This window comes from Enhydra lutris, unplaced genomic scaffold (genome assembly GCF_002288905.1).
Source record: "Enhydra lutris kenyoni isolate GAN:26980312 unplaced genomic scaffold, ASM228890v2 scaffoldscaffold58, whole genome shotgun sequence".
Taxonomy (NCBI): domain Eukaryota; kingdom Metazoa; phylum Chordata; class Mammalia; order Carnivora; family Mustelidae; genus Enhydra; species Enhydra lutris.
The window spans coordinates 14771575-14785564 of record NW_019154142.1 but is presented as its reverse complement, the minus strand read 5'-3'; positions in this window follow the sequence as shown (position 1 = coordinate 14785564).

Sequence of the window (13990 nt, the reverse complement as noted above, 5' to 3'; positions counted from 1 at the left end):
AGACTCAGGAGTTGGGGACAGAGGGAGTATTTTAAAAAAACATATACCTTTCTCTCCTGATTCAACTGCAGGAAGGTTGAATAATTTAAAAGGCCTGGTGAGACTAAAGAGCATTTCTAAGGAAATACACCATGAATATGACTGGATTAAACAATTGCCAGCTCACAGGTGTTAAATCTGGCTTTGCTTTCGTCATCACATCCCCCTACCCCAGTTTCTGCCATGCCCCTCTGGCCCGGGAATGGGGGAGAAGGAACTGCTCCCTCAGTATGCGGATGACAGAAGAGGTACAGTGGCTTTAGTTGCTGGTTTCTTATTGACATTTTATTTTCCCTAGGACACCGATGGGAGAGAGGAAAACACACTATGTTATCAAAAATATAAGCTCACTGAGAGCAGAGCTATGGCATTTATTTTAGATATCTTCATTTCTACCAGAGAAGTACCATTCTTTGCTAGAAAGAAGTCTAAAGGAGAAATTGGTGATTCTAATTCTGTTTTATCCTTAACAGACTTTCTGAACCCAGACAGGTCCCCTCATTTATCTGGGCCTCAGTTTCTTTCATATAAAAAAGATCAAGTCCCTTCTTATTCTCTCTATTGCTTGTATTTCTTGTTATTCACATGGCACCTTCTTAAAGTGCCCAAATCAGATAACAGTATTTGTTTCCCAACCCAAATCAGGGTGGATAATTTTGGAAGAGGAGATCTGCCAATTTAAGATTTATAGGAACCAATAAATTAAATAAGATGGGTTTTTAGCAATGAGTTGTTTGAAAGAGGGAAAAAGAATCCAGGTAATTATTTGTTATTCCATGAAATTAAACCATTTCAACCCTCCCCTCCCCATGCATAGACACATGATTCCAACCGAATTTTCGTGCATCTGAAACTCACGTGGAGAGGCAGGGGAGTGCAAAGAGTTTGAGGGTGTAGGTCATGAGGCCAGGTTGCCTAATTTCAAAGCCCAGCTCTGCTATTTCCTACAATGTGATGTTGGGCAAATTACTTAATCTGTCTGAGCCACATTTTCCTCATCTGTGAAATGGGTATAATAATGATATTCTCCTCAAAGAGGGGTAGTGAGGATGAATAAAAGCACTCAGTATAGTGGCTGGCACATAGAAACATTGTGTATAATTATTATCTAAATGTACTGGTAAGGAAGGGGTTAAGAGTTCGTGGAATTTGATAAGGTCTGGGAATGCTTTAAAATGAAGAAAACGAATTACAGAATAACTCTCTTTGGCTTCCAAGAGGCATTTTCCCCCCATGCTGGCACGTCCCTAACAATTGTCCGTTTTACCAAATCATCATCTGAGTCGTGAGTAGCCTCTCCTCTTGAGTATGTTCCAAGAACCAAGGATGGAAGAATCTTTGCAGACAACTCCAAATGGCTACCATGTAAGCGGGCTGGTTGGGTTTTATTGATTACCTAGTTTTAGCTTCTCGTTTTATAGATGATTGACCACCCACAATGGAGAGAGGGGTAGGAAGAGAGCTGAAGCAGCCACTCTGTCCAGGGAAGGGCCATACAGAGCATGCTGAGGGCTGTCTCAGAAAGCTGGAGTCCAGAGGGGGAGAGAAAACAGGAGTGAACTCCATCTAAGCAGGCTAGAAGGAAGAGGCAGAAGAATAAAGTTAGAATAATTTTCCACAAATGCCTCCAACAATAATCATGCAGCTTGGGAACTAAGAACTCTCAGTGGAGTTAGGCTCTGGTGTGACCTTGGCATTCCTAGCATCAGAGACTGCCCTGGAGACCTAGCCTGTGATACAACTCACGAGGGTCTCGTGAACATGGGAAGGATGTATGGGGCAAAAAAAAAGTGTGGCTACCAACTGCTGGCTTACTTACAGGTACTGTAATTTGTTTAGTGTTTTATTCAGTGTCCAATAAAGCTGCTTATCGTTTTGTCCATATCACTTTGGACTTATTCAAAGACAACATTTTTTTGTTTAAAATCCTGATGTAAGCGCTCTAATTAGTTTTTGTAGAACTAGCTAGATGTGGAGGGACTCTAATGATCAGCAGCTGTTTGCTCTGCTGGTGCCCAAAGAGAAGGCCTGCCCCTAATTGGATTTACCTGCATGGTTTAGTTATCAGACAAGAAGTACAGGAGAAGAGTTATTGTGGGATAAAGATGTGAAACAAGGACAGGTACGTGCACATGAGAGACAGCCAAATATCAAAGCTTGTGCCATCTGTCGTGTTTTCAAAGCTATGATAGTCATAGGTCAGGCTGGACAGAGTTTTAGGATTAACCTAGCATAGATCCTCATTTTTTAAAAAGAGGAAACTGAGGCCTAGAGTAGTTCAGTGCTTGTGCAAGGTCACCGAGTCTAGTAAGCAGCCCATGTCCTACTCAGGGGCTCTTTTTCCTTAGCCCACTGCCTCTCATGGTCATCGCTAACCTGTGTCTTTGGCGGGGAGGAAGTTGTTTCTCTCTCTGTTCTTTCTGTGTAGGCTGGAAGACTTCTTTTTAGTAAAACCTAGTAGTGAAAATGACTGTCGGCCATTTTCTAAAATATCATTCTTTTAGAATGAGGAGGAGTTCAGAGAAAGCGTCCAGTTAGAAGAGTTCTTCATGACGATGTGTGAGACAGACTGCCCCTTTGACCCGCCCAGGAATCATTCCTTGCGGAAGACTCAGGGCATGGGTAAAGAAGCTGGAACAAGGTGATGGCCTTTTGTTAGTTAGAAAGGAACATGCACTGATGAATGAACCAGGGCAAACATGTGAAAAAAATGTACCCTTAAAACCCAGCAAAGGGAAGGCGGGCTTGCTTGTCTATAAATGGTTTAAAAATGGCCAAGTTAAGTGTATGAATAAGCCAAGTTACTTACACTTGTCTGAGAGAAGAGGTGGCTTATCCAACTACCTTTCAGGAAAGGAGTGTCTCAGGGCTCTGTGACTCTTCAAGTTTGTTCAGGTTTCTAAAATAGGATTACCAAGGAGGCTGACAGCATTGGGAATAATGAAGTGCCCCGAATAAGCAGCAAAGGTGGCTTATGCCATGTTGTATGCAGCGTCGTGAATAAGTGGTGATTTATCCCTTTTATCAGGCCACACTCCTCACAGGCAAGGAATCTTATTCAAACGATGGCCACATCCTAAACCATAAATAAAAATCCCAAGCAACAAAAGCACCCTTGACCAAATATAATTTAAAATAAGACTGCATTCATCTGATTTTAAAGGTAAGAAAATGTCTCAGACACATTTTATCCATAGTCTATAAATAATACCACGATCTTCACAAATTTGATATTTCAAATTCCAGTTGGTGAAACTGTTGTCAGACTCTCCCAGGGTTTTAGGGGAATATGAAAAGTACTGTAAGCCACTTGAAGCCAAGGAATATCCAGAAAGCGTGGAAGGGTTGATGTCTCTCTGGGTTTTGTAGGAAATACAGGAACGAAGTAACTGTGTAGTGTAATGGAAACAAATTTATATTTATATAAATATATGTATATATGTTTATATATATATATGCTCTTATATATATGAAAGGAAAACAACATGAGCAATCTGTGTTTAAACGTTGTCTTACTTTTGAAGGGCATCAAGATCCTTTTATTATTTTCCTCATTGAAAATCTGCAAACATTCCCTTTAATACCTAGGGAGGTGAGTAAAAAGCATTAGACAGATCATTCTGAGGTGAAAAAAGCTTCATTAATTTGACTTCTATTATGCCATCACAAAATTTCCAAGGAGTTCTATTTATTATTTATTTCAGTTACGGGAAAAAACTAAAATACATTGTATGCCTCTGTTTACCAAGCAAAGCTTTTAATGAGGTCATTAAAATGACTTCCTAATTTCACCGTGCTGGGTTTTTTTTAGGTAAAATGAAGGGAAGGGCTCTGACGGCAACCTCTGGCCCCTGTTGTAAATTGACCTTGCACATGCCTGTCTGCTATGCGAACCGTGAAAAATTTTTTGGAACTCTTTCAACCCTCTCTCTTGCCTCGTTGTGGTAGTTAACATCTACAGTGAATGATAAATCTGTAAAAGGCACACTGCAACGCTGCTCATTAATTGGAGCAAGTGTTACAAATTCGTAAGTAGATGGAGGCTGTGAGGACCCATATAGGAAGTCGAGAACATGGGGTTGAGGCAGCTCCCTTTGTTCTTCACGTGACAATAATAAGGGACATACGGTCATTACCAATAAAACAATGTTCTAGAGATCTCTTCCTCATGAACATCAGTTCTAACGCCAGAGGCTGTTAGCTGTTGCCAGTATTATAAAACTACAAACAAGTTTACTAGTTTCTTTCTGAAGTTTTTTTGGGTTCTGTGTTGTAAGCTTTTATTGGAGTGACAGAATGAACGCATCATTCAGCGGCTGGTCCTTTCACTCAGTCTTCCTCTTTAGACCTAAAAGCTATACTGCAGATTTGGCTTGCTTAAAATAAAATTCTTTGGACATTTTATAGATTTGATGGTTTAAATGAGTCTGTTTCTTCATTCACTGTAACTTAGGGGGAAAAAAAAAACCTGGGCAGATTGTATTAGAACTTCTCTAAGTGAATTTAGGCGGGGTAGCTGCCAAAAGTCCCTTCTCCAAGGACAAGGCGAGCTCAGGTTAATAGTCACTGTAAATAAGAATCTTGAAATGGAAATAGAATAAGCGAATGATTATAACAGGATGATCTTTACTGTGCGGTTGCTCACAGGGTGGTTTCTGGTGTTGGACTCTGGCTGTCTGAATTTCGATTTGCCATTTACTATCGTATGGCTCTGGGGAAGTGTTGTATCGTCTTGTTGAGTGTCAGAATAAAATGGAATGATAACAGTGATTTCCTCATAGTGCTGGGAGGACTAAATGAGGTGGTAGGTCCAAAGCTTCTAACAGAATACCTGGTTACAGTAACCATTATTATGTTATTATAATCTAAGTGTAGTGACCTAAATTCATAGGATTAAGTGAGCCGCTCATCTTGAAATTCTCATAATTCTAGCTATCCGTGTCCGCAGTTACACTGCAAGGCACATTTTATTTCTGTTTTCAGGTGAAGGAAAGATACAGAATGAATAACATGTAATGGATTTTATCACTGAGTTAAATATTAAGATATTTGACTCAAGAGTGAGGAATGCTTTTAATATTGGGACATGATAACAGTTTGGAATGTGAGTCACACTATCTGTTATATCGTGTGACTTCATCTGTCGAGAAGCTCAGTGGTTGCATTTTCCCCTTCCTTTATTTTTAACTTTGCAGAACAAGTGGAGCATTTTACTTTTAAAATTTCATTTGGGGGAAAAAACGTCTATGCTATACTTTTTGCAAAGATTTGCCCTCTTTCTGTTCTATGATAAAATCTATTCTGTTCAGCTAAGGACTTTATGGCCAAACCATTTCTCTGTATTGTTAGAATCCATGTGGAATCAGACATATATTTTGAGAGTAAGAGCTAAGTTAATTGACAAGTGCTAAAAGCTAAGAACAGCTAAGTGACAAGGACTTGGTTCAGGAAGATAAAACTCAGCCAAAAGAAGAAGGTAAAAAATCCGTGCCAGAATGAAATGGGGGCTTATCGCAATTGTTTGTGTCCTGATTTCACCATTCCTTCTGCCTTCCATATGTGGAGAAGTGGAAATGGTGAATTCTGGGAGCTGTTGTTCTGTGCAAGGGATGAAGACAGGCACCCCTGGCCCATCCCTCCTCGGTGCCCGGGGCTCTCTGAACAGCAGGGATTATGGTAGTCGCCAACCGCTTTCCAGCCAGTGGCACTCTTTCTTTTCTCCTTTTTCTCATTCTTCTGTATCCTTATTCAATAAATACATATTCTCCAAAGGCCTAAGACCAGTTCCTGTCCTCCAAAAGCGTATTATTGAATGGATGTGCCCTGCAGTGATCCATCCCACCGAGTCCTCCACGTGGCCGTCAATGTCCGATCAGGATGATTCTGATCCCTCACCTTAAACTGCATTTTATGGGTCTAAAAAGTACCTCCTGTGTAGCACCTTTGTAGTGTAAGGACATGGAGAAAGAGAAAGCTTATTTGTCCCATGATTACATTTTCTAAGGGATAACTTAAAATGGGCCATTTTATTTTCCCATATATAACACCGTGTTTTGTGTGGAAGTGCACTCAACAATCCAAGAGGGTGTTTGTAGGAATGAACAGAGTTCTAGGGTGCTCACCATTGTACCCAAGGACCGAAAACCACATACGGCTGTCATTCCGGGGATGCTCAGTTGACAGCAGCCCAGAATAATAAGCTTTGAATGAGAGGTGAAAAATTTGAGGGCATCACTGTTTTATTTATTAAAAAAAGAAAAAAAACCAAAAACAAAATAAACAAAGCCCAAGCCGTAAATGTATTATTTCCCCTCAGAAGGGGAACACCAATAATGGGTTTTAGGCTTGTGGTGCCAAGTTCTCTCAAGTTAAAACTAGACTGATGCAAAGCAGATGAAATTTCATCTGTGGCTTGCAAATGAAAGCTTTTTAATGGGGGAATGGAACCACTTTTGGCCCAGAATTGTGCCGGAGCCTCAGGTTCAATAGAAGTTCAAGTCTTCTTTTCCTCGGCATGCTGGAAACAGGCATCTTGGTAAACATGTTCTAAAGGAATCATGTGGAACATACTAAAGGTTTAATGAGAAGGGTTTCTGAAGGCCAAGAAATACAAAAAGATCCCCAAACAAACCCTCTACTGTTTAGATTTATTTATTTTTTTTAAAATACGTCAGTCTAACATACGTAGAACCATCACATGGGCACTGGTTGATAGAGGATAACACACTTCATTGTCTTTTCATTTGGAGATGCTAGTGAACTTGCAGCCATCCTGTCCCTTATTATAAATTTAGGAGTGGGATCCCATCCATCCCTAACTCCTCTATTTTCTGAGTAGAGCACTTTTCGGGCACCATTGTCGTCATTAAGGCATTCACGCTGAAAAAATTGACAGCATTTGGGAGAATTGGAGAGGTGACAGTTTTGTAGTTTTTTTTTTCTATGATTAAATCTGTGTCTTTAGTTATTTGTTCGCTTTATGTTGTTTTTGACCTCAATGAAATAGAATCCTTTTTTTCCCCCCTCCAATCATTTATACTTCTCATGGGAAGTGGAGGTGGGGGAAGAAGAGGGAGTTGTAGGATATGGTTCCCGTGAGTCCCAGCAGTCACTGGCAAAGACGGTGCGAAAGGCTGCTTCTGATGGTGGCCTGTGGCACATGATGCTAACACTCATGGCTGAAGAGTGTAAAGTGTCATCGGCTATCAGGATGCTTGTCCCCAGCTTCTGTGACATCCCAAACCAGAGAATTGCGAGTCAGTTCCAGTTTTTCACAGAATAAAATGATAACGACCACGAATCTTCCTTCCCTTGGTAAAGGTAAATCGCCAAAAGGGCAGGAAGAATCCTCAAGGTGGCAGCACCATCCCAGCTTTCAAATCCTCCCCTTCTGAAGTTTTTAATTAGAAGATACAGTAACTACATAAAAACAATGGATCCATGGAGCACTGGGGGTTTACGCAAACAATGAATCAGGGAACTCTACATCAAAGACTAATGATGTGCTGTACGGTGACTCATGTAACATAAACAAAAAAAACAGTGGCTCCAGGAGTAAACACCTCTGAGGTGCTACTGACCCGGAACGAGGCAGGAAGCCTCCAGTTATTAATGATCTCTCCTGGTCTCAGACTAAATACTGCCTGTTTGGACTTTCATGCGAAAATACTCTCTTTCAAGGACCTACTGCCGGTTTATAGACCTGAAAATAAAACAGAGCATCGACATGCAAGAAGGAGGTTGTGGCCTGTGAGTTCCATGACGAGGTAATACTGTGGGGCTGCCCATTTGTCATCCCGTCCTTCCCACCAGCAGCAGAGCTGTCCAGTTGTGATTGTTGCTCTGATGTCCATGTTCCTGTGCTTAAGGAAAAAGCAATTAAGGGAGCTTTAGAGCCAGGGTAAGAAATGATTTAAAATGAGGAGCAGGAAAGAGAGGGAGTGACAGCTCTTCGGAAGGCTGAAGGGTGAGCAGAATGGCCCTGGAGGAAATGGCTTAAGGTGTTTAGGAAAAACCGTATGCTGTTCCGTGAGAAGTCTTCTTTCTTTTTGGACTTTGCAAATGATCCTATGGAAAACAGTTACTCATTAGAAGTATAGCCAGCTCAGTCAGCAGTCTTTTCTGTAAAAGAAAAAAAAAATGTAGAAAAGGTTAGCATATTCCACAGGCCCTAATATGGCTTGATCCTTCTTCAAGATTCATGGGTCTAGGTCTCCACGGCATCACTAATGAGTGGGCAAGAAGGGAAGTATGGAAAAGCTAGCTCTCCCTCTCAGTTATCCCTAAACTAACCAGCTGGAATTTTAAAAACTGAATTTACTGAATTAAATGAGCTGACTTTGGGTGATCATAATTTCAATTTTGTGTGGTCTCAGTGGAGCCAGTGTGAGGGTGTTGGTGACACTACTGTCCCTTATTTATTGCCTATCAGTGTCTCAGTTTCCCAGGCTCAGAATCTGATATTTACTTATTAGCCACCTATTCAGACATGATGCACTGAATAAACACTGTTTAACTCTGTCAGGCCCAGTCCTAGGGCCTGATCGTCAGCAGTTCATTTTCTTTCATTCCTGTCATCCATCAGCCCAGTTTCGGTTTTTCTTTCTAGCCCGTGGACTCCAGCATGGACTCTGCACATGTAACAGGTGTATTACCACAAAAGCCCGGCTCTCAGTGTTCATGTTTGCTGATGCTTAATCTCATTGTATTCTATGTGCCCCTGCTGCCCACCTGCATGGTTCATTATTACTACCATGACTCCATTGTTTACGAGATCAACTGAACAATCCCTTTTTACGGAACCAAACTTTCTTGTTTTTTTCTTTTGAAAGATTTATTTATTTATTTGAGAGAGAGAGTGCAGAAGTTGGGACAGGGGCAGAGGGGGAGGGAGAGGGACAAGTGGACTCTCCACTGAGCATGGAGCCCGAAGCAGTGTGGGGCTCGATCCCAGGATCCTGAGATCATGACCTGAGCTGAAGTCAGACGCTTAACTGACTGAGCCACCCAGGGGCCCCTGGAATCAAACCTTTCTTATCATCTGACCCTCCATCATGGGAATAACCTTATTTCTGGAGGCTCGTCATTGTGTCCTATACCTGCCATGCTTTTTTGCCTTCTGGCATTTTGCTCAGAATGGTTTCTCTAACTTCTTGCCAAGCTTCAGGCCTCCCCTAACATTTCTTGTCTCTTCTTTGCAATCTCTCCCATGGCAGTTGGTATGTCTACTCAATATTCTGTCTTCCCTTTTTTTTTTTTTTTAAACATTGCTGTTTTCCTAATAAGTTTATATTCTTCTGAAAGGCATATTCTGGATCTTGGATGCTTCTTGTCTTACGCACGGTGCTCAGCACATAGTAGGTGGTGAAGAAATGCTTATTTAAAAGTGCTTAGCAAGTTGGTTGTTTTCTCTAAAGCAGAGATCAACAGATGCATGCCTACTATTCACATCAGTCCCCACAGGAGCGGCTTCCAGAAAGAGTAGATGTCCTTCTACTCGTAAAAGGAAATATTGAATATGAGAATGTTCCTAATATGTACTAGAAAGTGTTGAATCTTTCATGTTGTAAAAGCTACCTTTAGAAGATTATGTGGTTCACATAACAGTAAAAGGTTCCACCTGATTTTCCTTTGAAACGGGAAGCTCAGGTAACTGCGACATCTGCGTTCTTCTGCCATGTTTACTGCTGGGCAGCCTGACCTCTTATTCTAGCTTAATAATTTTGTTTTCTCTAATAACACAGTCTCTAGCATGGTGAGTCATGATATTCAGAAATGTTTTGATGATTACCTCGTGAGTAATTACTATAGTGAGTAATTCTAACCATTGGGAGCTTTTTCTGCACAAAGTAAGGGGTTGTAAGACAGTTGCCCTTTGCCATCATCCAGGTTGACTTTGAAGAGCATAGGGACACAGCAAACAAGCTTTCCTTCATGGGACTCGTTCAATGTGTATCTTGCCCATATCTGAGCGTTTCCATTACTGATATTGCCTCTGTGTCCTGGGACTCAGGAGAGAGGGGCGGGAGAGGATGATTCCAGCTTCAGATACAGTAGTTATTTTAAAGACACATTTATTTCTGAAGTGGTCTCCTAAAGAAAGCATAGATAATGCAATTATACGTCTTAGAAAAACATAGACTATTTAGGAACTAACCTTTTAAAGAGTGTTCTATTGCTGCTGGTGCTTGTTTATATGTTCCACACTTGGTGTAACTCCCCTTAATTATAAGCAGACTTCACATTTACAAAGGTTACTTTGCACAGGTGAGGTTGTTAACAGGTACCAAGCGTAGGGATTTATAAAAATGGCCTACAGTGGGGGTTCCTGGTGGCTCAGTCATTAAGCATCTGCCTTCGGCTCAGGTTATGATCCCAGGGTCCTGGGATCGAGCCCCACATCAGGCTCCCTGCTCAGGGAGAAATCTGCTTCTCCCTCTCCCACTCCCCCTGCTTGTGTTCTCTCTTTCACTGTCTCTCTCTCTCTCTCTCTCTCTCTGTCAAATAAACAAACAAAATCTTAAAAAAAAAAAAAAAGGTCCACAATGAAAGGCAGGAAAACCTCTGAGCAGGAAAGGCTAGAACCCTGGGAAAAAGGAATTGTCCGTGGCTTCTATCACTGACTATTAGAACTGCCAATCATGCCCCAATTCAGTTTTTCTGCCATCTTGACCAGTTGGTCTGTTTTGCCGAACTAGTGTTTTCCAACGTCGTCTTTGCATTAGCAACTCTGCAACCTGCATTTTCTAGCTTTTGTGAGAAGTATTCTCTGCTTGGTGAGCTTTAGCAAAATCCTTGTGCTGGACTTCAAAGGCTGCAGCAGATAGGAAGGGCTCTCCTCCTACTCCTGAACTGTCTTCATTGGGGGGGGGAGGGGAAGAGCCAGCTCCCTTGTCTCTCTGAGCGCTGCCCATGTCAGTCCAGAGCAATGGAAGTAGATATTTGGCACAGTGGAGTAAAAGAACTATAAAATTATAATGCTCTAGCATTATGCTGAGAGAAGTGGTCATATTATAAGAGATGGGGGTGTGTTTACCTTGTAAATATTACTGCAAAATACCTGAAGAATTTAAAGCCCTCCCACTGCACTTACTCATGCCAGCTCCATGAGAAAGACGTGGGGAATCCAGGTGACACAACACAGCTGAAATCCAATACCTGGGCTGGGGGTGGGGGAAGAGGGATGCGGGGAGGTGGAGGGGTGAAAGTGTAGCCTGGATTATCAGCAGAGGTGGATAAGGGAGAGGGAGACAGAAAAGGAGAAAAATTCTTGACATGGAGCTAAGATGACTTCAGTATGGAGTGATGGATAATTTAAGAGAAAAAATAAAAAGCTGCTTTGCTCCATCCTCTGGCTGGATGTAACCTCCATTATGCAATAGTATTGCTTCCTTTCTGACAATGTATTTGCCATTCTTTCCAAACTTCAGAGTATCCGAAAGATACACACACAGAAAGAAACAAAGTTCCTAGAATGGCAGGTCATTAGGAGACATAATCCATGAGTGAAATGTATAGATTTTCACCACAGAGGCACCCGGGTAGGTATGTCATTCACACTGCTACCTCCTCCTTCCTTTTCTGATGCCATTCCTCAGAATCTACTCCTCTCCAAGGCCCTTTTCAGGAACTCTGTCTTGCACACTTCCGTAGTATCTGTAGACACTGAAAAGTCTTTAGGAGCAGAGAAGGTAAGTATTCTTTCTTATTAAAGGGTTTAAGGACATATATATTTTAAATACTCTTATCTGCCCTGGAGGTGGGGACAGGGACAAATTAAGAAGTGTAAAACCTCCCAGGAAAACAAACAGATGAGTGGAACCCAGACCATGGCTTTCTGCAGGAGAAACCGCTGGCTCTGAGGTCTTTTCCGGCTCTCTGACTAGGGGCCTGAATTGGTTTCTGATGTCTGTCTAAATTAACCCCTTGTTATTGAAAGTCAAGACCCATTTGTATGAGTCAAGAAAGAAGTTGTTCTCCTGAAATCTTGGCGTTCTGTAGCTATGCAGATGCAGCCCAAAGTTTCAGGTGAGGTGAGAACATCGATTTCCCTGCTGCTTCCCTAACTCTTCACACACTCATGAAAACCAGGCCAAAAACATGTTAGTTCTCAGGATCAAGCGACTGAATTCAGGTTGCCATGACTCCCCATCTCCTTTGGATGTCATTTTCTATCATTGTTCTAAGGGAGGAGAAAGCCAAGAGGTGAGGACTTATGTGCCTAAGAAAATACTCTAGTTTGACTCATGATACATGCAGAATTACCAAGGATTACATTCAACTCTGTTCTATAAAACCCATATTGATTTTTTAAATGCATATTCTACCCCAATGACAGTACTTGGCAAAAAAAATTTGGAAGATATTTCCTTCTGATCGAATGTGTTTGAAGATACCATAGAGTAGTGGTCTGGTACCTACTTCTTTCTGTGTGACTCTTGCAAAATATTTAACTTCCTTGTGCCTCAGTTTTATCATTCATAATATGAAGATAATAATAAATTCTATTTTATAAGTTCGGTGTGAAGATTAAATAAATTAATCCACATAAATCCAATAAGAACGTGTGCAGGACATACAAACACTCAAAAATATTAATTGTCAGCAACAGTGTTGCTGGCATTGTTGGGTTTTCTGTTATTTCTCTCATCCTAAAGATTAATACAAAATTTATTTAAAAACGCATTTGGGATAGTGATTTAGGATTTGTGGATTACGAATCAACTATAAATTACTGTGGATTCATTTTATAAATTTTCCCAAGGCAATAAAGTTTCTCTGGTAATAAATCTAGATTTTATAAAAATGTTTGTAAGTTTCCAAATTAAGGGAAGTTTTCATGTAATTCATAAAGACTTCAGAGAAAAAAAACTACATTTAAACTATTAATTTATTTAGAGGAAATCTGAGATGATCGGGACAGAGGTAGCAACATAACTTTTGGATCTTCCCAACTACCACATTAAAAGAGATAGACAACTAGATAGCAATATAAAAAAACCCACAGACAATACATGAGGGTGACAGAATATCCCTATTAACTCTGAAATACAAGAATATGGGAAAAGATTACCAATAGCTACAAGACCTACCAATTATCAGCTTTTGTGTGAGGGGAAGCATAGGGAAGCACCAGACATCTGTCAGATCTGAGAACCAGAGTCCCCACATAACCAACAGATATTCATGACAAGTGCAACAGGCCAATTTGAGAAACCAGGAGAGATTTTGCCCAATCCAATAGCGGCATAAAAAGTCTGGTGGTAAAGATTGGAAAGATGAGCAGGCCAGCCCTTCGGAACTCTTGAAGTGGCCTAGACATGATTCTATTCATGACAGAATCCTACACTGAGGAGGAAAAATTAGATCTGAATAAAAGCTGAGGACAGAGACAATGGAGATGAAAGAAAGAGAAGATCTAGATAAAAATGGGGGAGGAAAACAGAGCTCAGAAATTTCAAAATGAGCAGCCGTTTTTTTTAACAGTACACAAGAATATGAAAAGAAACTCTGAAATTTATCTTAAAGTTTATAAAAGTTCATGGAAACTAAATTCACATTAAAATGGGAGAGCATAAATTATTAAAGTTAAATATTACATACACATTTAAAAGCAGAAAAAAATTATAACATGCTATTTAAAAAATCCTTTAAAAATTGAGAACGTATTAGAAGATCCGGAAGAACAACGTAAGTCAGAATGACAAAAATTTAGAAACGAAGTGGCAGAATTCAAGAAATAATTAGAAGTGAAAGATAATTTATTTTTATTTTTATTTTTTTTAAATGTAGTTTTTTTTTTTTAATTGTATTTTTCATAAACATATAATATCTTTTTATCCCCAGGGGTACAGGTCTGTGAATTGCCAGGTTTACACACTTCACAGCACTCACCATAGCACATACCCTCCCCAATGTCCATAATCCCACCCCCCCAACCCCCCTTCCCCCA